This window comes from Podarcis gaigeae (genome assembly GCF_964106915.1).
Source record: "Podarcis gaigeae genome assembly, chromosome: 12".
In the NCBI taxonomy this organism is placed as follows: Eukaryota; Metazoa; Chordata; class Lepidosauria; order Squamata; family Lacertidae; genus Podarcis; species Podarcis gaigeae.
In genome coordinates this window covers 6844553-6867593 of record NC_139688.1, presented here as the reverse complement: position 1 = coordinate 6867593, position 23041 = coordinate 6844553, and the positions used below count along the sequence as shown (strand labels likewise).

The following is a 23041-nucleotide window of genomic DNA, read 5'->3' as shown; positions in this document are numbered from 1 at the left end:
CTATACATGCAAATGTTATACAAATCTCTTGTCCTTTCTTTTTTGTGGGGACGCCTAAGCGGCCACTGTAAAATTGCATGCATGTGTATTATGTAATTTAAGAAAGAACTAGGCTCTGGTGCTGGTCTGATTTCCAGCAGCAAGAGAGATCTAGACATTTCCTCTGAAACCTAAAATGAGAGACTGACCAAGAGTCTACCAGAACCTCCAGGAAGTTTTGCCATGTTGCAATTTCAAGACGGACGGAAGTTTCATCCCAGGGAACAATGGGATGCAAGGGAGAAACAGGACTGGTGCAAGTTTAGAAACAAGAAAATAAATACAAAGAAGGGAGGAAGCTTCAAGGACCGAGAAGATTTTTTTTAAAAAAAGAAAAGAATAGAGACAATAATGTTTACGTGGGGAAAGACAACGGGAGGATGTCATGCTAGACAGCTAGGAAGAGAGTAAGGGCAGATTTTATTGTTTTAACCAAGGGTTGTGATGGTGTTAGATAGGAAGATAATAAGCCTCTGGGAGAGATCATCTGCCTTGCAGTACTGATAAAGAGATGTACAATTTGGGGTGGATGAGAATTTAATTTGCAAACCTGCCTAATTTGCAATAGAGAACCAGAATACAGCCATCCTATGAGTTTTGGGTTAAACCACAGAGCCTAGGGCTTGCCGATCAGAAGGTCAGCTGTTCGAATCCCTGCAACGGGGTGAGCTCCCGTTGTTTGGTCCCTGCTCCTGCCAACCTAGCAGTTCAAAAGCACGTCAAAGTGCAAGTAGATAAATAGGTACCGCTCCGGCGGGAAGGTAAACAGAGTTTCAGTGCGCCGCTCTGGTTCACCAGAAGCAGCTTAGTCATGCTGGCCACATGATCCGGAAGCTGTACGTCAGCTCCCTCAGCCAATAAAGCGAGATGAGCGCTGCAACCCCAGAGTCAGCCATGACTGGACCTAATGGTCAGGGGTCCCTTTACCATTTATGAGTTTTGCAAGGGTATTCTCCAGCCAAGTGCACAAATACCGGGGTAAAGTTTGCATTAAAAAATGCATGCATTTGTGAAAACAACATACAAAAATGCATGATTTGGGGGGGGCAAATGCTTTGCAGAAATGAGACAAAATTTGCATTAAAAATGTGCAACGCAGGCAAAATTCACACTGCAATGCCAATTAATTTTCTAAGCCTGGAAAAGTAGCTCTGTATCTGCCAGCTGGAGACTCGCTCCTGCAGCTGCTGGACTGTAGTTTGTGGCCGCAGCCCTTTATCAAGGCCATCATTGTCACCGCGGAGTCCTAAAATGGTTTTTAAACAAGATATTGTTCAGGCATAAACATGTGCTTAGGAGATGGGCACCCTCCTCCTTAAATAACTTCTTGCGTTTCCTGAACTCACCTCTTCCTGGCGGCCGATATCTTGGAGAGGGGGAGCACAAAGCTGCTGTGAACTTGAGGCAGACATAGGAAGGTGAAAAAGAAATGGACACACCGCAGATAGGGCACGCTGTGTTGGAAAGGTTAAAATTCCAACTTTCCTTGAACACAATCCAAGGGAACTCTCTGGTGCACGAGCTCCCCTGAAAGGGAGGTCCATGGTATATAATAATAATAATAATAATAATAATAATAATAATAATAATAATAATTTATTTATACCCCGCCCATCTGGCTGAGTTTCCCCAGCCACTCTGGGTGGCTCCCAATCAAGTGTTAAAAACAGTACAGTGTTAAATATTAAAAGCTTCCCTGAACAGGGCTGCCTTCAGATGTCTTTTAAAGGTAAGATAGCTACTTATTTCCTTCACATCTGAAGGGAGGGCGTTCCACAGGGTGGGCGCCACTACCGAGAAGGCCCTCTATCTGGTTCCCTGTAACATCACTTCTCGCAATGAGGGAACCGCCAGAAGGCCCTTGGTGCTGGATCTCAGTGTCCGGGCTGAACAATGGGGGTGGACACACTCCTTCAGGCAGTGGTGTAGCATGGGGGGTGCAGGGGGGGCCGGCCACACTGGGCGCAACATCTGGGGGTTAGGGTTAGGGGGCGCAAATCCATGGGTTAGGGGGCGCAAATTACTTGCCTTGCCCCGGGTGCTGACAACCCATGCTACGCCACTGCCTTCAGATATACACGTATGAATTTAAAAAGATCTTATAATATAATTTAAATAAAAAAACCAGAGACGTTTTTGTTAGGTTTAATTGGAGATGAAATTCAAAAAAAATAAAATAGATGTGAATCTGTTTATGTATGCCACAACGGCCGCAAGGGTACTTCTGGCTCAGAAATGGAAATCACAGGAGCTTCCAACATTGGAAGAATGGTGGACTAAAGATGGTGGAAAACGTAGAGTTAGCAAAGTTGGCGGGGGAGATCCGGAATCAGCATGACGAACTGTTTCAAAAGGACTGGAGCAAATTTATATTATATATGAAAGAACATTGTAAACATTTGTAGTGTTGATTTGAAATGTTTTGTAATGGGAATATAAGGAACTGATTTACATTTAATGGGGTGAAATATAAAAATAAGAGAGAAGGTAAAAAAGTGATTATGGAAATGCTAAGAATAAAGTAAATATAAACAGAAGTCAGAAAGAGGGGCAGGAGGAGGTTGATACTCAGATAGGGTTGATGTTTGAGTTTACTGAATTATGTATGGAAACTGATTATGTTAAAATTGAAAATGCAATAAAAATTGTTATATATATATATATATATATAACAAAGCAAATATATATATATATATATATATATAAAAAGGAGGTCCATGGAAACATCTAGCCTTGTGTGCAGCAGCTCCATGTTATTGTGATCTACACGCCATACATTTTGGACAACCTGTTACAGGATTTAAGGATTTATCTGGTAGGTGAATGCGAACGTTGTGCGCCTGTATGGGGTTGCAATGGAGCCTGCTGGTCTCAGTGGTCCAGTTACTTGTGGGGGACAGGTAATTGTGCTCTGCCTTCAGTCCGGTTGGAGCAATTCAATGAACGGAATTACTATTGCAGAAATTAATACTGCACAGCTTGAAGCAACTGGGTGCTTAAAAATAGACCCCTTTGGGGATGAAGCATTGTCCAGACCATAGGTAGGCAAACTAAGGCCTGAGGTTCAGATCCGGCCCAATCGCCCTCCGGCCTAGTCCAAGAATCAGCGTGTTTTTACATGAGTAGAATGTGTCCTTTTATTTAAAATGCATCTCTGGGTTATTTGTGGGGCATAGGAATTCATTCTTTTTTCTTCTTCTTCAAAATATAGTCCAGCCCCCCACAATGTCTGAGGGACATCACCGAGGGACAGTGCTGAAAAAGTTTGCTGACCCCTGGTCCAGACCCATTAGACATTATTCAAAACTTTACTTGCAGAACTTTCTTCACAACAGAGCAAAAACATCAAAGATACATCCAAATAATTCCATAAGACATCTTGTGCTGTCCGGCATAGGGTCAGCATCTTAGAAAATATGAAATACTCTGAACAGACCTATAAGCAAAGGTATTTCTCTCTTTACAGCCCTCATTAGCCTTGAGTGAGCTCCATTAGACATCCTTATTTCCACGGAGCTTGGGAACAATGACTAAAGGCATCCTTTCAAAATGGAGATTTGCAACCAAATACCTTTGTCACCTGATCTAAGGTTAAACACTCACATGTTAGCTAGCAGAATACAGCAGCAGTTAATTATCAACCCATCTAGGAGTTCAGAGACCGCTTACTATACTGCAGTGGAATTTCCACTGTCAAACCTTTCAGCGATGCACACAGGCATGTTCCATTCCGGTGTCAATCAAACAATTATACTTAACAATTACCAGCTGTCAAAAGAGCCTGCCTTTTGGATTTTTGTCTGAGACCCCACTCTGGGCTCACATCCTTTGAATCAGAAGGCATACAGGGAAACAGCAAATAAGTTCCATTAGAGTAAACCTGCTCTGGCGTAAGCTTGAAGTCTATGTCCAGTTTTAATTCAGAATAAAAAGGGTTCCTCTGCGGTCAAAAATTTCGGAAGCACTTATCCAAATGTCTAGGTATTGTTTGGAAAGCTTTTGCCAAAGCACAAATAATGGAAACACATAAACAGCCCCCCTCCAGCCCTGAACAAAGGTTTATTACACTAACTAGATATGGACCACAAAAACATAGCATTTCTGGTACAGTGTTTGTGTATGGAGTAACAAAAAATAGCAGGGAAGTCATAAACACTGGCCAAATATTTGGTCTGGCAGGCAGCTAACCATGTATTTCAGGGAGAAGCTCAGAAGCTCAGATAAACACTAATTAGATACGGAAGGTTAAGCTGTCAGCAAGAGTTTAACAAGGGAAACCTTCACCCAGCAGGACAACAGCTCTGAGAATAGAAAACAGGGTCAGATTCTCTCTTGGATATCAGATCCACCTCTTCTTAAGTATCAACACTGTGCAAGTTTCCCTTTCTCCAACACCAGCTGGATTCCTCATTTTGCATGACTGACATCTGGCTACATATCAATGCAAATTCACTGCACATAAAAAGCTAGGCAAAAGTTCCGACAAGTAGAAAAAAACAACAGACTGAGCAGTTCCCTGCCAGCATAGTAGCCTATTTTAAGGCTTAAAATGTTGTGAGGTTTCTTTGAAGCGCCTTTGCTGATTAATCTCTCCTTCTTGCTTCAATTCCTTGTCTCCTCTGCCCTTTAATCTTATTTCCAGTTCATTTTTCTCAGCTAACAAGTCTACTACACACCCTTCCTTTAGACAGTTTGCCCATCTCTGCCCCATGTTCCAAACAGTCTCCCAGTTAGCTGCCCATGTGATATTTTTATCCCAGCCAAACTGACAACTTTCCCTTTCCTCACAGAACTTGGACTTCAAACTGCTGGGTTCCTGGAGAAACTAAGCATTCCATTCCACAATGTCAGCTCAGCCAATATCAGTGTCCAGGGCTTCTGCCACAAGCACAACACAGAACAGACTAAGCTTTTTTCTGAGCAGCAATGTAGTAGAATCTTCCCTTGGAAACAATGCAAGGCAAAGGGAAATCATATTTTGGGGATTAGAAAAGAACTACACGCAAATGCAGTTCACAAGGGGAAGGACAGTAAGGAGAGGTCAGAGGAACAGCAAGCCTGGCTATGAACAAAGCTCAATTTAACATAATGCAAGGAATGAGTGCAAGTATAATACAGAAGTGGTTACATCTTCTTAAGACCTATGCCATTGGTAGTCAAGCTGAAGGTCAGGACCATGGCTGGGTACAAGATTTGGGACACAGGTTCATATCCACAAATCTCCCCGTTTTTGCCTATGCTAATTTATATGTGCAGATGCATATGTAAAGGTAAAGGAAAGGTACCCTGACCATTAGGTCCAGTCATGACCGACTCTGGGGTTGCGGTGCTCATCTCGCTTTATTGGCCGAGGGAGCCAGCGTACAGCTTCTGGGTCATGTGAGCAACATGACTAAGCCGCTTCTGGTGATCCAGAGCAGTGCACGGAAACACCGTTTACCTTCCCGCCGGAACGGTACCTATTTATCTACTTGCACTTTGACGTGCTTTTGAACTGCTAGGTTGGCAGGAGCTGGGACCAAGCAACGGGAGCTCACCCCGTCGCAGGATTCGAACCGCCAACCTTCTGATCAGCAAGTCCTAGGCTCTGTGGTTTAACCCACAGCGCCACCCGCATCCCACATATGCATATGTACATGCCACTAAAAACAAGGCAACAAATGTCCCATCTAAGTCATATATTTCCACACACCCCAACCAGGATTCGTCTAGCTCAAGTGTTCATTCAGCAGTCATCCTGACTTGCTTTCAAAAAGCTTACATGGAGGTTAGACTATGTTTGGTTTTAGTTGAGTATTCATTCTGATTCGTTTATGGGGATGTTTTACAGCCTCTCTCATGGGTGTTGGTGTTGTTGTTGTTTAGTCGTTTATTCGTGTCCGACTCTTTGTGACCCCATGGACCAGAGCACGCCAGGCACTTCTGTCTTCCACTGCCTCCCGCAGTTTGGTCAAACTCATGCTGGTACCTTCGAGAACACTGTCCCACCATCTCATCCTCTGTCATCCCCTTCTCCTTGTGCCCTCCATCTTTCCCAACATCAGGGTCTTTTCCAGGGAGTCTTCTCTTCTCATGAGGTGGCCAAAGTATTGGAGCCTCAGCTTCAGGATCTGTCCTTCCAGTGAGCACTCAGGGCTGATTTTCTTCAGAATGAAGAGGTTTGATCTTCTTGCAGTCCATGGGACTCTCAAGAGCCTCCTCCAGACCAGAATTCAAAAGCATCCATTCTTTGGCAATCTTTATGGTCCAGCTCTCACTTCCATACATCACTACTGGGAAAACCATAGCTTGAACTATACGGACCTTTGTTGGCAAGGTGATGTCTCTGCTTTTTTTGCTTTTTCATGGGTGTAGCCAGGATTTATGTTGCGGGGGGGGGGGGCAGAACCGAGCTATCTGCAATGTGATTTTGTCAGTTAGTTAATTATTTTTTATATATTTACTTGATTTAGGGCGGGCAGCTATGCACATGGCCGCTCTCTGCACCCCTCCATTCTACATGGAAGTTAAAATGCCATTCTGTGTCCAGAAGAGGTTGACAAAGATGACAAGGGTCCTTCTGCCCAAGTCCAATGAGGGAAACGTTGAAGGACTTGGGTATATTTAGACTTGTGAAGAAGGGACGACTAAGAGGTTATCTGGTTGTTCTCTCTGAATATGGCTTTCACAAAGATGGTGGAGCAAATCTGTTCTCTCTTTGCTCCAAGACCCAAACTGATGGGTTCAAATTGTAATACAACCCAGGTTGTTAAGAAAGCCCAACAGAGACTCCATCTCCTCAGAATATTGCGGAAGAACAATGTCAATCAACATTTGAATGAGAGCCAGTGTGGTGTAGTGGTTAAGAGCGGTGGACTCGTAATCTGGGGAACCGGGTTCGCGTCTCCGCTCCTCCACCTGCAGCTGCTGGGTGACCTTGGGCCAGTCACACTTCTCTGAAGTCTCTCAGCCCCACTCACCTCACAGAGTGTTTGTTGTGGGGGAGGAAGGGAAAGGAGAATGTTAGCCACTTTGAGACTCCTTAAAGGGAGTGAAAGGCGGGATATCAAATCTAAACTCTTCTTCTTCTTGATGATCTCCTTCTACCGGTCAACAATAGAAAGTGTCCTTTCATACTGCATCATGGTGTGGGACGCTGGTTTGACATCAACAGATAGGAAGTGCCTACAGAGGGTGGTGAATACAGCACAAGATATTATGGGCTGTCCTGTGAATCCGCTGGATGAAACAGCGGAAGAACGTTGCCTCAGGAGAGTGAGGAAAATTCTCAGGGATGATTCACACCCTGGCCGGCACTTTCTTGATCTCCTGCCCTCAGGCAGAAGATATAGAAGCAGGATTAGTCGTACTAACAGGGTAAAGAACAGCTTCTATCCATGGGCTGTTAGGCTGCTGAATGAAAATATAACAACAGGGCAACTGACTTTCAGGTTTGGTGGGTGTGCGTCAGTAAACGAGGGGAATTAAGACTAAGAGAGCTGAGTGGGGGGTGCTCATGTAATCTCACTGTATACAAGTTGTACAAGTGACAATGAAGTATTTCAATTTCAATTTATAAGAAAGGGGGTGGACTTTGAGTAAATATTATTAAGCCAGTATTAGCCATTTGATGGTGGAACAGACTGACTCTTCTTCCTTTGAGGCTTTTAAGCAGAGGCTGAATATCCATCTATCGTCGGTGCTGTAGCAGGGAGACTGGACTTGAGGTCCCTGCCAACTCTGTGATCTTCCTCTCTCACATGGCTCCAGTTCACCCCAACTCCACCCCTTGAGTTTCAGGGTCCCCCTCCTGCCGCCTCATATGACTCCATGTTTTGCACTCTGCTATCAAACTCAAGTACAAAGAAATCTTTTATGACGCTGACCTTGGCTCTCCGTGATTTATTTGCGGCTAGGTTTTTCCCTTCTCTGAGCAATCTGGGCTCCTTCCCAAGACAAGGACAAAATGCTCCAGCTTGTTTTCCACCCAAACAGTTGCCCCCAAGGAAAGAAAGCCCCTGCCACACTTTGAGTTGTTGCACGGCAAAGCCGCTCGCTGGCGGAGCTCACACACAAGTTGTGATGGGAAAGACAGACACTGCCCTTACACAACCGGCCTCTATTTTTGAGCTGCTTTTGAACGGCAACTCAGGGGGAGAAGAATGAGGGCTGCATCTCTCAAAGCTAGCCAGCGGAGCTGGAAAGGGAACGATCCTCTCCATCTGTCCCACACGCAGAGGCTTCTTAAGGCATTTGGTGGAATGAACATCAACTACATCAGAAGGAGGACTTTCAGTTCTCTGGGGCAGATAAGAGATTTGGGTCTATCAGCAGTAATGCTTAACAGCATTTTCAGTTGCAGCCCTGGAAGGAAATACTGTATTTTTTGCTCTATAAGACTCACTTTTTCCTTCCTAAAAAGGAAGGGGAAATGCGTCTGTGTCTTATGGAGCGAATGCAGGCTGTGCAGCTATCCCAGAAGCCACAACAGCAAGAGGGATCGCTGCTTTCACTTTGCAGCGATCCCTCTTGCTCTTCTGGCTTCTGAGATTCAGAATATTTTTTTTCTTGTTTTCCTCCTCCAAAAACTAGGTGCGTCTTGTGGTCTGGTGTGTCTTATAGAGCGAAAAATACTATACTTTATTATAGCGATGGAAGAAATGATCAGGAGCACAAGTCTGGGACTGGGTGTAGGGCAGGCTTCCTCAACCTCAGCCCTCCAGATGTTTTGGGACTACAACTCCCATTGTCCCTGACCACTGGTCCTGCTAGCTAGGGATCATGGGAGTTGTAGGCCAAAAACATCTGGAGGGCCGAGGTTGAGGGAGCCTGGTGTAGGGGCACAGATTCTCACATGCTGAGAGTCTCAGCTTTTCTTGTTTTCCTCTCTCTTTTCTTTAAATAAAAAAATACTGATATAAACACATGCAAAATACAGTAAAAGTAATAAGTGTAACCAATTGAAATGCTTGCAGAGATAGAAAAAAAATGAAAATACAAGAGGGAGGAAAACCTCAATCCTTGCTGGCATTTCCAGGTGGGGTTGGGAAAGGTTCACAGCCACAAACCCTGGAGCGAGAGCTGTTGCCAGTCAGTGTAGACAGCACTGAACTAGACCATTTGTCTGACTTAGGCTGCATACACATTACTGGCTTATGATGCAGCTAGTTGTTCTTTTTCTTAGTTTGGATTGAATCTGGTTTGGGGGACGATGCATCAAAATGCAGTATTTCCTAAGAAAAAATGGGATAACTACAGGGTGTGCATGCTTCTCAAACCAGCAGTGGAAGCATAGTAAATGGGAGCATGCAAAAAGCCTCCAACATTTCTCCGATGAAAATAGAGGTGTCGCCTCCTACATTTCTGTAGGGACACCCCACCATACCCTTCAACATTTCTCTGGTGAAAATCGGGATGTCCTAAGGAAAAGAAGGGTGAAAGAGGATTTCATGCTCTTTATTCAGCTCATAGTGTTGAGGAGGAATGGAAGTTCCCCCAGAATGTCTGCTTTATATACATTATTTACACAATGGGCCCCATGTGATTGGCTAATTCCGGGATTCTCCTGTAGGCCAATCAGGTTGCAGATTCACTTCTACCTGGAGCTGGATTGGGTGGCTCCTGTGGACCAATCAGACTGCTGCATTCTGAATCCTATTGTTCTAGGACCAATCAGACTGCTGCATTTTAGATCCTATTCAACTCAGTACATAACAAAGGGCATTCCAGGATCAGCATTCCAGGACCGTCCCTGGAAGAATACGGGCATTTTGAGGGTCTGGAGCATGTACAAAGTGTAAGTATCAAACACATATTATAAAGCACATTCCTTTCCAGCACATCAGCACACCTCAAAGCACAGTGAGAGAGGAAAACAGGACATGAAGGAAGATTCTGGGCGCATTGATGGTGACGGCCTTGGCACGCTCTTTAAAAGTTCCCCTCTCCTTTTCGTCTCTTCTCTCTCCAAAAACAGCAGAGCTGGGATAAAAATGTCTGCGGCCTTCTGGTAAGAGGCGATGTCAATTAATTAGCTGCTTTGCTATTTGCTTCCCTTTCCTGAGATTATAGGGATCATTGAGGAGATGTAGAGCCATTGGGGAGCTGTTGGAACAAGGGCTGGTTCTGGGTCTCTCTCTCTGAAGCATCCATCACAGCTCCTGAAACCTTCATAACAGGAAGCAATCATGTTTCCCATATTTTCATTTGACCATATCCCCCTCTTTTTCAAATGAAGTGGAGCCAGAGACCATATAACTGGAATCCCTTTCTGAATGGAAGGAAACGGGATTCCCCCCCCCTTGTAGTCCTTGCCAAAGTCCACGCAGAACTGCCGTCCGCTCCACCTTCCATATTCACATGCAAAAAAGGGCTCCGCTTGGAGTTCAAAGGCGAGAAAGCCTTTATAATAGCGAGAAAAAGAGGGGAAAGGAAAGACAATGGGCCGAGGGGAAAGGGAGGGGCTGGCACTGTTCAATGAGAGAGAGGGGGTGTCTTTTTCGCCACCTGTGCAAAGGGGGGGGTGGCCAAGGGTCATGGCTGCTGGACCAGGGCTCTGGGCAGCCAGTGAGAAAAGGAAGCAGAGGTGTAAAGAGAACAAAGCCATGGAAAGATCTGTGCAGCAAGAGCACCGGCGGGAAAGGGAAGCCAGCCCCTTTCGGAAGGTAGCTTTTGCAACAACAACGAAAAGGAAGGGACCTCTCTGGTCCCTGGCCTTTGCAAACCTGCCCACTTTGCACGGTGGGAAAGGAGATCAGCCAGGTGTCCACCGTGCATTCCCGAGAGCGCATTTGTTCCCAAATGTTTCGTGGAGGGAACAGAATCCGGAGCAAACCTGCCGGTTACATCACCAGCTCAGGCGTCATCCATCCGGTGCAGTTCCAGGTGAATTTAGATGATCAAGAGCTTCAAGGCGCTTCTACTGCAGGGTCTATGCACCATGTGAACCAGTGAAGAAATTGCAGCAAACACCATTTAGCAAACAATGTTGTTTTTTTTTTAAATGGGAGCAATTGCAGAAGTCTGCTTCAAGCAGTGGTCCAGCCAGAAAGCTCATGAGCTTGATGTGCCGATTCTGAGTCAAGATCAAGTTCCAGCACCATAATTCAAAAGCCGAAGAATGGATGCTTTTGAATTCTGGTGCTGGAGGAGACTCTTGAGAGTCCCATGGACTGCAAGAAGATCAAACCTCTCCATTCTGAAGGAAATCAGTCCTGAGTGCTCACTGGAAGGACAGATCCTGAAGCTGAGGCTCCAATACTTTGGCCACCCCATGAGAAGAGAAGACTCCCTGGAAAAGACCCTGATGTTGGGAAAGATGGAGGGCACAAGGAGAAGGGGACGACAGAGGACGAGATGGTGGGACAGTGTTCTGGAAGCTACAAACATGAGTTTGACCAAACTGCGGGAGGCAGTGGAAGACAGGAGGGCCTGGCGTGCTCTGGTCCAGGGGGTCACAAAGAGTCGGACATGACTAAATGGCTAAACAACAACAACATGTGTGAGAGAGGCGTGTGCCGATATGTATGTGTCCAGCACGAGCACACATTGCACGTGTGTGCTGTTCGTGTGTTTCCTGTGTGCAGAAGCAGGTCCCCGGGCGAGCAGAGACACCACTCTAGCATCGCAGCTTACTGGGAGAACAGTGAGGAGGTCAGTGTGAGTGCTGGATGGGTTCTGCTGTTGCATTTGCACCCTGTCAACCTCCTTGCTACCTTACCCCTCCCTGTCCTGGTAAACAACAGTGGCTCGCCTGCTGGGCAGCTGGTGTAGTGGCTCCCCCCAGTGGAAGTCCACTGTGGAACAGTACAGTGGTACCTCAGGTTACAGACGCTTCAGGTTACAGACTCCACTAACCCAGAAATAGTACCTCGGGTTAAGAACTTTGCTTCAGGATGAGAACAGAAATCGCACGGCAGCAGCGGGGAGGCTGTGTTAGCTACAGTGGTGCTTCCGGTTAAGAACAGTTTCAGGTTAAGAACGGACCTCCGGAACAAATTAAGTATGTAACCAGAGGTACCGCTGTTTATGTTCTGCATGCAAGAAGCCCATCACTCCCGGTTCAACACCTGCAAATTGTGCATGCCCTACTACCAGCTGATTGTCAGGGCTTGCATAGTTCCATGCCCAACGCTTTGTAAGGTCCGATGATCAGCTGGGCAAAATTAGGGTCGCCTGGAGTCAGCAGAGCTTATCTTTTCTGGCTCTTGAGCTGTATTTATTTACCTTTGGTCAAGCCTCCAGAGGCCACATGGCAGGGAAGGGGGATGTCAATGCATTTTTAAGTGCAGGAGAGTCATTGTGGAGCAGTGGTTAGAGTGCTGGACTAGGACCTGGGAGATCAGGGTTCAAATCCCCACTCAGCAAGTGACCTTGGGGAGCAGTAAGTAATTCTCAGCTTAACCTACCCTACAGGGTTGTTGTGAGGATGAAATGGAGCTGGGAGGAGAAAAGCTCCTTAGGAGAAAAGGGTGGGGTGTGAATGTGGTAATAAAATAAAATAAACATATAAGGTCCGTATAGTAAAAGCTATGGTTTTCCCAGCAGTGATGTATGGAAGTGAGAGCTGGACCATAAAGAAGGCTGATCGCCGAAGAATGGATGGTTTTGAATTATGGTGCTGGAGGAGACTCTTGAGAGTCCCATGGACTGCAAGAAGATCAAACCTCTCCATTCTGAAGGAAATCAGCCCTGAGTGCTCACTGGAAGGACAGATCCTGAAGCTGAGGCTCCAAGACTTTGGCCACCTCATGAGAAGAGAAGACTCCCTGGAAAAGACCCTGATGTTGGGAAAGATGGAGGGCACAAGGAGAAGAGGACAGCAGAGGACGAGATGGTTGGACAGTGTTCTCGAAGCTACCAGCATGAGTTTGACCAAGCTGCAGGAGGCAGTGGAAGACAGGAGCACCTGGCATGCTCTGGTCCATGGGGTCACGAAGAGTCGGACACGACTAAATGACTAAACAACAACAACAACAACAAAACATATAAGCACAGACAAAAGATGCACACACAGAGGCACACAACCCTCTGCTTGCCTGATCTCTGCAGAGCACTTAAGGAGGGAGGATTATTGCCAAATGGATCGATCTGATTACCGGAGAGGTGGCAATTTGCGCCCACATTTTGGCACTGAGCTCTGCCCACCCCCACAGCGCTGTACCTTCTATCATTTTGTAAATGTTTTTGCCACCGCCAAAATCGGCATCGTCTTCACGGGTCAGAATAATTTGCTTGATGGAGAGTGGGATTGAAGAAGAAGAGGAGTTTGGATTTGATATCCCCCTTTATCACTACCCTAAGGAGTCTCAAAGCAGCTAGCATTCTCCTTTCCCTTCTTCCCCCACAACAAACACCCTGTGAGGTGAGTGAGGCAGAGAGACTACAAAGAAGTGTGACTAGCCCAGCAGCTGCATGTGGAGGAGCAGGGAATCGAACCCGGTTCCCCAGATTACGAGTCCACCACTCTTAACCACTACACCACACTGGCTCTCAAACTGGGCCCACAAACTGGGGGTCAGCTTTAAAAGCTGGCCATCAGAAGCAGACCAGCATCCAGCGGAATTGGCAAAGTGTGGCTTGGTGTAATTTGAGCCAACTTGCTGGCCGCAGACAAAACCTCACAATCACCTTCTGGATCAACTCAATTCAAGGGCAGCCCCACCCAAAACACACCTAGATGGCTATATCTGCCTGCAGAGCCCGAATAACTGCATATGTCTTGCACAATGTGTGAATAATTAGCAATACAATCATCTGTAGCACCATGTTAGCTTCAAGTTATACCATATCGCCTGAATTATATATAAATATATATAATCATCCCCCTCCATGTTTGCAATCAACACCTGTTTCTAACACAGAAAACTGTTGTGTCCGCAGTAAATTAAAAAATAAATCCATTCTTCATAGTTTATAAGCCCCAAAATTAATGATTAGACTGTTTTTAAAATACTGCAAGCCTTTTGTTAATCTTCATTCCCAGCATAAGCAAGCTAATAATAATAATAACAACAACAACAACAATAATAACAATAATAATAATAATAATAGAATCATATATTTGTAGAATTGGAAGGAATCCCGCAAGTCATCTGGTCTAACTCCCTGCAATGCAAGAATCACTTCACTGCTGGAAAATCCTTGAAAGACAGCCATCCAATCTCTGCCCCGTGATCCTCAGAAGGGTGGTAGAAAAATTCAATAACTAATCACTAATAATGACAGTCTGTTTCGCAGTTGAGCAGCTCTCACTATCAGTAAGACTGTGCATCAAATCTCATTCAATATATGTGTGTGTTTGAATGCGCACATGCATTATATATGCACAATCAGGTGCGCACACACCCAGAATTTCCTCCTCAAAACTGTAATTTATGGGAAACAAAGTTCATAAAAACTCCTTCAAATCTCAGACTTCAAGGGAAAATAAATAAATCATATAATCAGGAGCAGGAAGGTTTCAGTGGGCTGCAGACATGCAAAGAGAACTTATTCAGAATTACCGTATTTTTTTGCTCTATAAGACACACCAGACCACAAGACGCACCTAGTTTTTGGAGGAGGAAAACAGGAAAAAAAAAATTATTCTGAATCTCAGAAGCCAGAAGAGGAAGAGGGATTGCTGCACAGTGAAAGCAGCGATCCCTCTTGCTGTTCTGGCTTCTGGGATAGCTGCGCAGCCTGATTTCGCTCCATAAGACGCACACATTTCCCCTTACTTTTTGGGAGAGAAAAAGTGCGTCTAATAGAGCAAAAAATACGGTATTTTCTTTCCCACTCAAGCTTAGGGATTATTAGCATTGGCATGATTATTCCCGAAAACAAGCATTCCCTAAGCTTGCATTGAGAAGAAAATAGCTTTTAGAAATGCATTTGCTCCTTGCTGAAGCCCCAGTACCTTTTCCAGAGAGCTGGTGGGGCAGGCAGCTCTGAGCAGAGCAGGAGAGACGCCTCTTCTTCCGAAGCTCAGGTCCCGCTCGCTCACAGCTGGATGGTAACAAGGCTGATGTGCCAGCGGCAGCAGGATGCTGGAGAAAGTGAGCTGGAGTGGCTTCCTGGAAGTGTTTACATAGGTGTCTCCAATCTCCACCCCCCACCCCTCCAAATGAGACCCAGGAGAGCTGGCTCTGTTCGTGCAGGCAGGCAGGAGGGGGGCCCTTGTCCATCACCGCTCCCAGGTGTGGACGACTGACGGTTTCCTTGCAGGCAAATAGGTCCCAGGTTCGTTCCCTGGTGCCTCCAGGTAGGGCCGGGGGTGTCGCTGCCTGAAACCCTGGAGAGCTGGAATTTTCAGATTGGGAAAGGTTATGGAAAACTGACCTGAAATTCTCGCCATGCTGTACGTTGAAAGAAAACTATATGAAAAAGATGTACTGGTGATATTTGACTCCTAGTAAGTTAGCGAATAGGGGACGCAGGTAGCACTGTGGGTTAAACCACAGAGCCTAGGATTTGCCGATCAGAAGGTCAGCGGTTCGAATCCCCGCGACAGGGTGAGCTCCCGTTGCTCGGTCCCAGCTCGTGCCAACCTAGCAGTTCGAAAGCATGTCAAAGTGCAAGTAGATAAATAGGTACCACTCCGGTGGGAAGGTAAACGGCGTTTCCGTGCGCTGCTCTGGTTCACCAGAAGCGGCTTAGTCATGCTGGCCACATGATCTGGAAGCTTTCCCTCGGCCAGGGAAGCGAGATGAGCGCTGCAACCCCAGAGTCGGCCACGACTGGACCTAATGGTCAGGGGTCCCTTTGCCTTTAAGTTAGCGAAAATGTATAAGGCAGGTACTAAAATCTACTGGAAATGTAAAGAAAAAGAAGGCACCTTTTATCCTATGTAAGGTAATAAAAGCATTCTGGGAAATGATATATAAGGGAATGAAAAAAAGTTTAAAATAATGTTTATTGGGGGGGATGGGACCAGAAGCCTTTTTATTAGGAATTGTAGGTGCTGATATTCAAAAGGAGCAGAAAATACTTTTTAGTATGCAACAGCAGCTGCCTGGATGCTATTAGCCCAGGGATGGAAAGAAGGCAAAGTATCTAGCAGAGAAGAATGGCAAATTAAATGGTTGGACTATGCCGAAATGGCAAAACGACTGGAAAGCTCAGGAACCAAAACTTTAACAAAGAATGGGGGAAATTTATAATTTATCTTAGGGACCACTGTAAGCAGATGAAAACATTAGCAGGATTGCAATAACACTTGTGATTTAGCAAGTACTATGGAGATAATGGATTTATATAAAATATGGACTAGTGAAAAAGATGCAGTAGAAAAGGTTTAATAATAGGACCCACAGAGGGGAAGGTGGGAAGTCCAGAAATTTGGAGGAATCTATAAATGTGGATATGTATGGTCGTATTGTTATAATTTTATATTTTAAAAATCAAATAAAAATTATTTCAAAAAGCGGAAATGACTGGCAGAATCCGAGACCAGGGAGAAGAGTTGGTGGAAGAAGATTGGAAGAAATTTAAAATCTATCTACAGAAATACTGTAAAATTATTGAATGTTAATGACGTTGGAATGAAACGAAGTGGTTCTAGTAATAAGGCAAAATAAGAATATGTAAGAATGGATTGATTAGACAAAAATTTGAAGTTATAATATGTGAGGATAAACAATTAAGGGTAAACTAAGAGGGTACGGATTTGCTGAACAAATTTTTAAATGGAATACAAAAAAGGAAGGTGTGAGGAAGTCATGAAAATAAGTAAATGAGTGGTAAGATACCAGAAAGAGGGATTCTCTCTTTTTTTTTCTTTTTTCTTTTTATGTCTACTTTTGGTTTTTGTATTTTTTGTGTTTTCCTTTTACTGTTTTGTAACCTTTTTCTTGTTGAAAACTTAATAAATATTATTTTTTTAAAAAAAATTATTTCAAAAAGAAAGAAAGAAACCCTGGAGAGCTGCTGCAAGTCAGGGGGGAGGGAACCTTTTCAGCCTGTGCTGCAGCCCTGGACCCACACAATGATGGTGAGGTCCAGCTTGTGGTCTCTCTGGACTTTGCTCCCAGGCGCTGATCAGATCCCAAGAAACCTGCTCAAGTCTCCATTAAAAAATAGATAAAGCTGCCATTTGTAGGCCACAACATTATGATGGAAGATTGGGGGAAATTATGGAAAACTGATTTAAAATTTACAGATTGAAGGAGAATTACAAGAAGATGATGTAAAGATGGTATACGACACCAGTGCAGTTAGGGGGGAAATGTACAAAACTAGTTCAAATATATGTTGGAAGTGTAAGGAAAAGGAAGGGACATTTTACCATATGTGGTGGGATTGTAATGTAATTAAAAAAATTTGGGAAATGATATACAGTGGTGCCCCGCAAGACGAACGCCTCACAAGACGGAAAACCCGCTAGACGAAAGGTTTTTCCGTTTTGGAGGCGCTTCGCAAAACGAATTTCCCTATGCGCTTGCTTCGCAAGACGAAATGTCTTGCGAGTTCCTGCGGGTTTCCCCCCCTTTCTCCCCCCTTTTCCTAAGCCGCTAAGCCGCTTATCAGCTGATCCGCTAAAAGCCGCTAAACTGCTAAATCGCTAATCCGCTAAGCTGTCAATGTGCTTGCTTCGCAAGACGAAAAAACCGCTATACAAAGAGCCTCACGGAACGGATTAATTTCGTCTTGCGAGGCACCACTGGATAATGAATTGAAGAAAATGTTTCATTTAACATTTGTTAAAAAACCTGAAGCATTTTTGTTAGGGATTGTAGGGAAAGATCTGCCAAAAGAACTGAAAAACATCTTCATGTATGCGACAACGGCTGTGAGAGTTCTGGTAGCACAAGGATGGAAGGCTGAAGAAACCCCAACTAAAGAATCATGGCAAGAAAAATTGACGGACTATGCAGAACTGGCAAAACTGACATACAAGCTACGGGACAAGGATAACTGTGACTTTAAGGATGAATGGGAACCCTTTACAAAGTATCTGAAGATGCAACAAAGAGAACTGGACTCCTTGGCTGGCTTTGAATAAACATTCACAAACTTTTCTATTGATGACAATCAGCTAAATAGATTGAAGATCTATACAACTGTGTAACATGCAGAAAACAGCATTCTTAGAGAAACCAAAGACTGGAACTGAGGAAAGCCGGTGGTGGGGGTGGGTGGGTTTTGTGTGGGAGGATGGGGGGAGGGAGGAAAAATGGGGGGGGGGAAATAAGGATGATATGTTTCTGGTTAATGTTTTGTTTTAATTTTGAATTAAAAAGTTTTTTTTAAAAAAAAAAAAAAGATAAAGCTGCCGTCCAAACAAAGCACATTAGCATTTCACATGCCTGTTCTGGTTACAGCCCATTTTCCTCTGAGGAGTTCAAGGGGGGGTTCTCCTCCTCCCCCCCTCCCAACCCATTTTATCCTCACAACAGCCCTGTGACATAGAGACATAGAGACCAAGGTCACCCAGTGAGTTTCATGGCTGAGCGGAGTTTTCCCTCTAGTCTCCCAGATCCTAGACTAAGACTTGATCCACATTTTGTATTTTCTGAGAGTGTGGAAATAGCTGAGGCCTGGATGGTCAGTCCTGTCTCGTTGCAATATAATCCCCCATAAAGGAAGCTGCCTTGCACCATTGTTCTAGGTAGCTCAGAAATGGCTACACCAGGAGTGGGAGATCTCAGGGATCATGTGTGGCCCTCAGAGTCTCTCTCTCTGGCCTTGGGCCCTGCCCTCTGGCCACACACCTTCTCCCCAGGCCACACTCTTCAGCAGCCCTCCCTCACACCCTCCTTGAGTGTTTTGGCCTGGCTAGAGGGGGTCCTTGAATTCTGGACGTGCTTCAGCCTCGGTTCAGTATACCTGAAGGAGCGTCTCCACCTCCATCATTCAGCCCAGACACTGAGGTCCAGCGCCGAGGGCCTTCTGGCGGTTCCCTCGCTGCGAGAAGTCAAGTTACAGGGAACCAGGCAGAGGGCCTTCTCGGTAGTGGCACCTGCCCTGTGGAACGCCCTCCCACCAGACGTCAAAGAGAAAAATAACTACCAAACTTTTAGAAGACATCTGAAGGCAGCCCTGTTTAGGGAAGCTTTTAATGTTTAATAGGTTATTGTATTTTAGTGTTCTGTTGGAAGCCACCCAGAGTGGCTGTGGAAACCCAGCCAGATGGGCGGGGTATAAATAATAAATTATTATTATTCTTTGCTTGGACAGAGGTTAAACAAAAGTGATATCACAGACAGGTTGAACACAGAGGAATAGTGGGAGGAACCAGCTGGGGAACCCCAAGGCAAGAAGGCTCACAGCCCGGGGAGCAGTGGTGGGGTGACGACGAGCGGTCATAGGGAGAAAACAAGTAAGAGAAGGTGTTGGAAGCTGAAGAGGTAACAGGGCTTAGTGAGCTGGAAGTGTCTGGGGCAGAGAGAAGCCCAGAATCAGAGACAGAAGCTAAGGCCGGAGAGGAAGACAAGGCAGAGATGAGTCAGGCTGGTGAAGAGTCGCAGGTGTCTCCCCCTCCTGCTGCGAGAACCTCCCCTCCCCACTGGTCTCCCAGAACCAGGAGAGGCATGAAAAGGGCAGATATGTTTGCTTCATGCAGGCTCAGTCTCAGATTGCTTGGGGAAAACCCTGGAGAGGAGGGGACTTAGGCAGCTGTGGGGAGCCGGGGACCTTCAGCCTCAGCAACTGCAAGACCTACCGGAGATGAGTTGCTGTGTTCATTATTCCTGACACTCCTGTGCAGATCCTAAAGATAAAGAGTTAACTCCAACTGGTTTACTGCTGGCTGGCTCCTGACAGATGTACACAGAAACAAGTCCACTGTATGAAGGCAAAATTAACATTTGCTGCACTCTCCACTTTTGCCTCTGGTCTCAGCCACCACTGGCCATGTGGCCCCTGGAAGACTGAGCAGAAGGGAATGTGTGTCATGGTCCGGATCACGGGTGATCGAAGTCTCGGCAGGGGACGTCAGGACCGGGAGCAAGATGGCAGGGTGGGACCAGGAACAGGGATCTAGAAGATATGAAGCCAAGAGTCCGAGGGTCAGAGAGCCGGGAGTCAAGAAGCCAAGGGTCCGAGGGTTGAGAAGCAAGGAGTCATGGAGTCAAGGTGCAAGGATCAGGAAGCAAGAAGCCAAACGCTGTGGCAAAGAGCCGAAGGGAAATGCTGACTTTATATCCCTTCCTAGCACTTGCCACCTGGTGCTGTGAGTTACCAATCCGCCTCACCTGTGAGGCCACGCCTTGCTTCTTCAGAACAAACTTAGGAAGGTCCTGCAAAGTCCTATTGGCCACAGGGCCTGTCTCCTGCACGCACACCTGACAATGTGGCTCTCAGGATGAAGAAAGTTTCCCATGCCTCTCTACTACAGTTTTTAATCTGGGTGCATATTTAATGGGGGGGGTGGCGCAATGACAATAAAGTATCCTTCGGCCGCAGTCTGAAGTGGTGTAGTCCTCGTCTGCACAAGACCAGGCCGCAAGCAAGTCCTTTTTCCTCCCACAACTGGAATCTGGCGTTGGGTTGTGCACGTTTCATCCCAATATAGAAATATGAGCACATATAACCTTGCTGTTAACAAGCCACTCCAGAGAACGAGGAGTAATAAAGAGCCCCCGAAAGAGAGGAGAGGGGGAGAGAAGCAGCTGTAAAAACAAAGATTAAAATGAGCTGAACTCCAACAACGTTCGAGTCAGCGGCTTCCACATGGCAACAAAACCTCCACCTGGTTCAACGCTGGGTTTTTCCTTCCTTCGTGGGGTGGCATGATTTTCATGAATGAACGAGCATCTATGAATGGTGGAAGTTGTGTGCTCAATCTGGGTTTAACCCCCCCCCCAACTCCTATTAAAAAAACGGAGGTAGGGCCCAAAGCTGGCTGCCTAAGGCAGGCACAACGAGGTGACAGTCTGTGAGGATGGAACAACGATGCCAGGAGCAGCAGGCAAGTCTAATTTATTTTAGCACTGTTTCTAGCATGGACCCCTCCTGTGAATGGAAATCCACCCCAGAATTCTCTGGCTGTCGGGAACTCCAGAGCTTGAATCAGGAACCTGACGGGAGTGAGGCTGCCTGCCTGGGAAGGCAGTATCAGTCGCAACAGTTAGCAGGCCATTCAAAAACTCAATTGACCAGGCCTAGGGTTAAAGGTAAAGGTAAAGGGACCCCTGACCATTAGGTCCAGTCATGGCTGACTCTGGGGTTGCAGCGCTCATCTCGCTTTATTGGCCAAGGGAGCCGGCGTACAGCTTCTGGGTCATGTGGCCAGCATGACTAAGCCGCTTCTGGCGAACCAGAGCAGCGCACAGAAACGCCGTTTACCTTCCCACCAGAGTGGTACCTATTTATCTACTTGCACTTTGACGTGCTTTCAAACTGCTAGGTTGGCAGGAGCAGGGACTGAGCAACAGGAGCTCACCCCGTAGTAGGGATTCGAACCGCCGACCTTCTGATCGGCAAGTCCTGGGCTCTGTGGTTTAACCCACAGCGCCACCCACGTCCCAGGCCTAGGGTTAGGTGTGAGCAAATTTGCCAATTTCAGTTTTCTCATTTTTCAGCTCTGAAGTTACTGTAAGTTCTCCACATTTTCACATCAGTTTGCAATTTTAAAAGCACCCGTGAACATTCGTCAGCAAATTTGTCCTAATATGCAATTTTGCCCAATCTAAGTCATTTTGCAAGCCATAGGCACCATCCACCACGGACCTGGTATAAACCCGCTTTATACCAGGTCCTAATAAGATACGCGGGTGGTGCTGTGAGTTAAACCACAGAGCCTAGGACTTGCCGATCAGAAGGTTGGCGGTTCAAATCCCCGTGCGACAGGGTGAGCCAGTGTGGTGTAGTGGTTAAGAGCAGCAGTCACATAATCTGGGGAACCGGGTTCGTGTCTCCGCTCCTCCACATGCAGCTGCTGGGTGACCTTCGGCCAGTCACACTTCTGTGAAGTCTCTCAGCCCCACTCACCTCACAGAGTGTTTGTTGTGGGGGAGGAAGGGAAAGGAGGTTGTTAGCCGCTTTGAGACTCCTGAAGGGGAGTGAAAGGCGGGATATCAAATCCAAACTCTTCTTCTTCTTCTTCTCCCGTTGCTCGGTCCCTGCTCCTGCCAACCTAGCAGTTCAAAAGCACGTCAAAGTGCAAGTAGATAAATAGGTACCGCTCTGGCGGGAAGGTAAACAGCGTTTCCGTGTGCTGCTCTGGTTCGCCAGAAGCAGCTTAGTCATGCTGGCCACATGACCCGGAAGCTGTACGCCGGCTCCCTTGGCCAATAAAGCGAGATGAGCGTCACAACCCCAGAGTCAGCCACAACTGGACCTAATGGTCCGGGGTCCCTTTACCTTTACCTAATAAGATGGTATGACCACCGGTGCAGGAAGGTGGGGGTGGTCTGTCCCAGGTGTCATCCCTGAGTGGGGGTGACATCGTTGCCCCATCCCCCTGGGACGCTTGCAGTGGACGGCGTCCTCCTGGGATGCTCGCCACTCACCCTGGGCGACTAGCTCTGCCTCTGTGTAGGACCCTGAGATTTAAAAAATGAAACGCATACCCAAGTCACCCCAAAGGGAAATTCAAGGAAGGTTCCAAGGCCCAACACAAGCTCCCTTGCGGAACCAGAACCTCCAGCAGGCAAGCAGATGTGGAACGTGGTTCTCCAGTTGTTTTTGGACTACAACTCCCATCATCTCTAGCTAGCAGGACCAGTGGTCAGGGAGGATGGGAACTGTAGTCCCAAAACAGCTGGAGACCCAAGTTTGGGAAACTCTGAACTGGAGGCCGCTGAGGAACCGCACATGAAAACCCAGGAGGAACGATTGCTTTTTTCCAGCAAATGCACGGAAGACAGTGGGCGATTTTGCAAGATGGGTTTGGGGGGTCTGGCAGCCCCAGGACTTCACTTGGGGTGAGCAGATCCTGGAGGTGAAATGGCAGCTCATCATTCTCCATCCCCAACTAACCTTTGCATTCCTCGGCTAAGGCGAGTCTTCCCGACCTATCCCCAGACAGCTGCCCCAGCCCACTGGAATTCCAGCCTCAACGCGCACACACATGGACAGAAAGAATAGGTAATAAACCCTG

At 46.4% G+C, this 23041-nt stretch overlaps 1 protein-coding gene and 1 long non-coding RNA gene across 8 annotated transcripts in view; both read right to left on the bottom strand.

Moving 5' to 3' along the window:
* The window catches only part of LOC310827896, a 41711-nt gene extending 19435 nt beyond the window's left edge, over window positions 1–22276 (bottom strand). Inside the window, exon 1 of the long non-coding RNA XR_014556536.1 lies at window positions 22076–22276. This is a non-coding gene — a long non-coding RNA (uncharacterized lncRNA). The remainder of the gene's footprint in view (window positions 1–22075) is intronic.
* The window catches only part of GJC2 (gap junction protein gamma 2), a 91930-nt gene that overhangs the window by 19435 nt on the left and 49454 nt on the right, over window positions 1–23041 (bottom strand). Inside the window, exon 1 of one of the 7 annotated variants that reach the window (XM_083704275.1) lies at window positions 14918–15034. The exons of 5 other annotated variants lie outside the window; for them this stretch is intronic. The gene's annotated coding sequence lies outside the window, so the exon portion shown is untranslated. Of the gene's footprint in view, window positions 1–14917; window positions 15035–23041 lie in introns of those variants that run through there. One more of the 7 variants, XM_083704283.1, reaches the window with a different exon arrangement.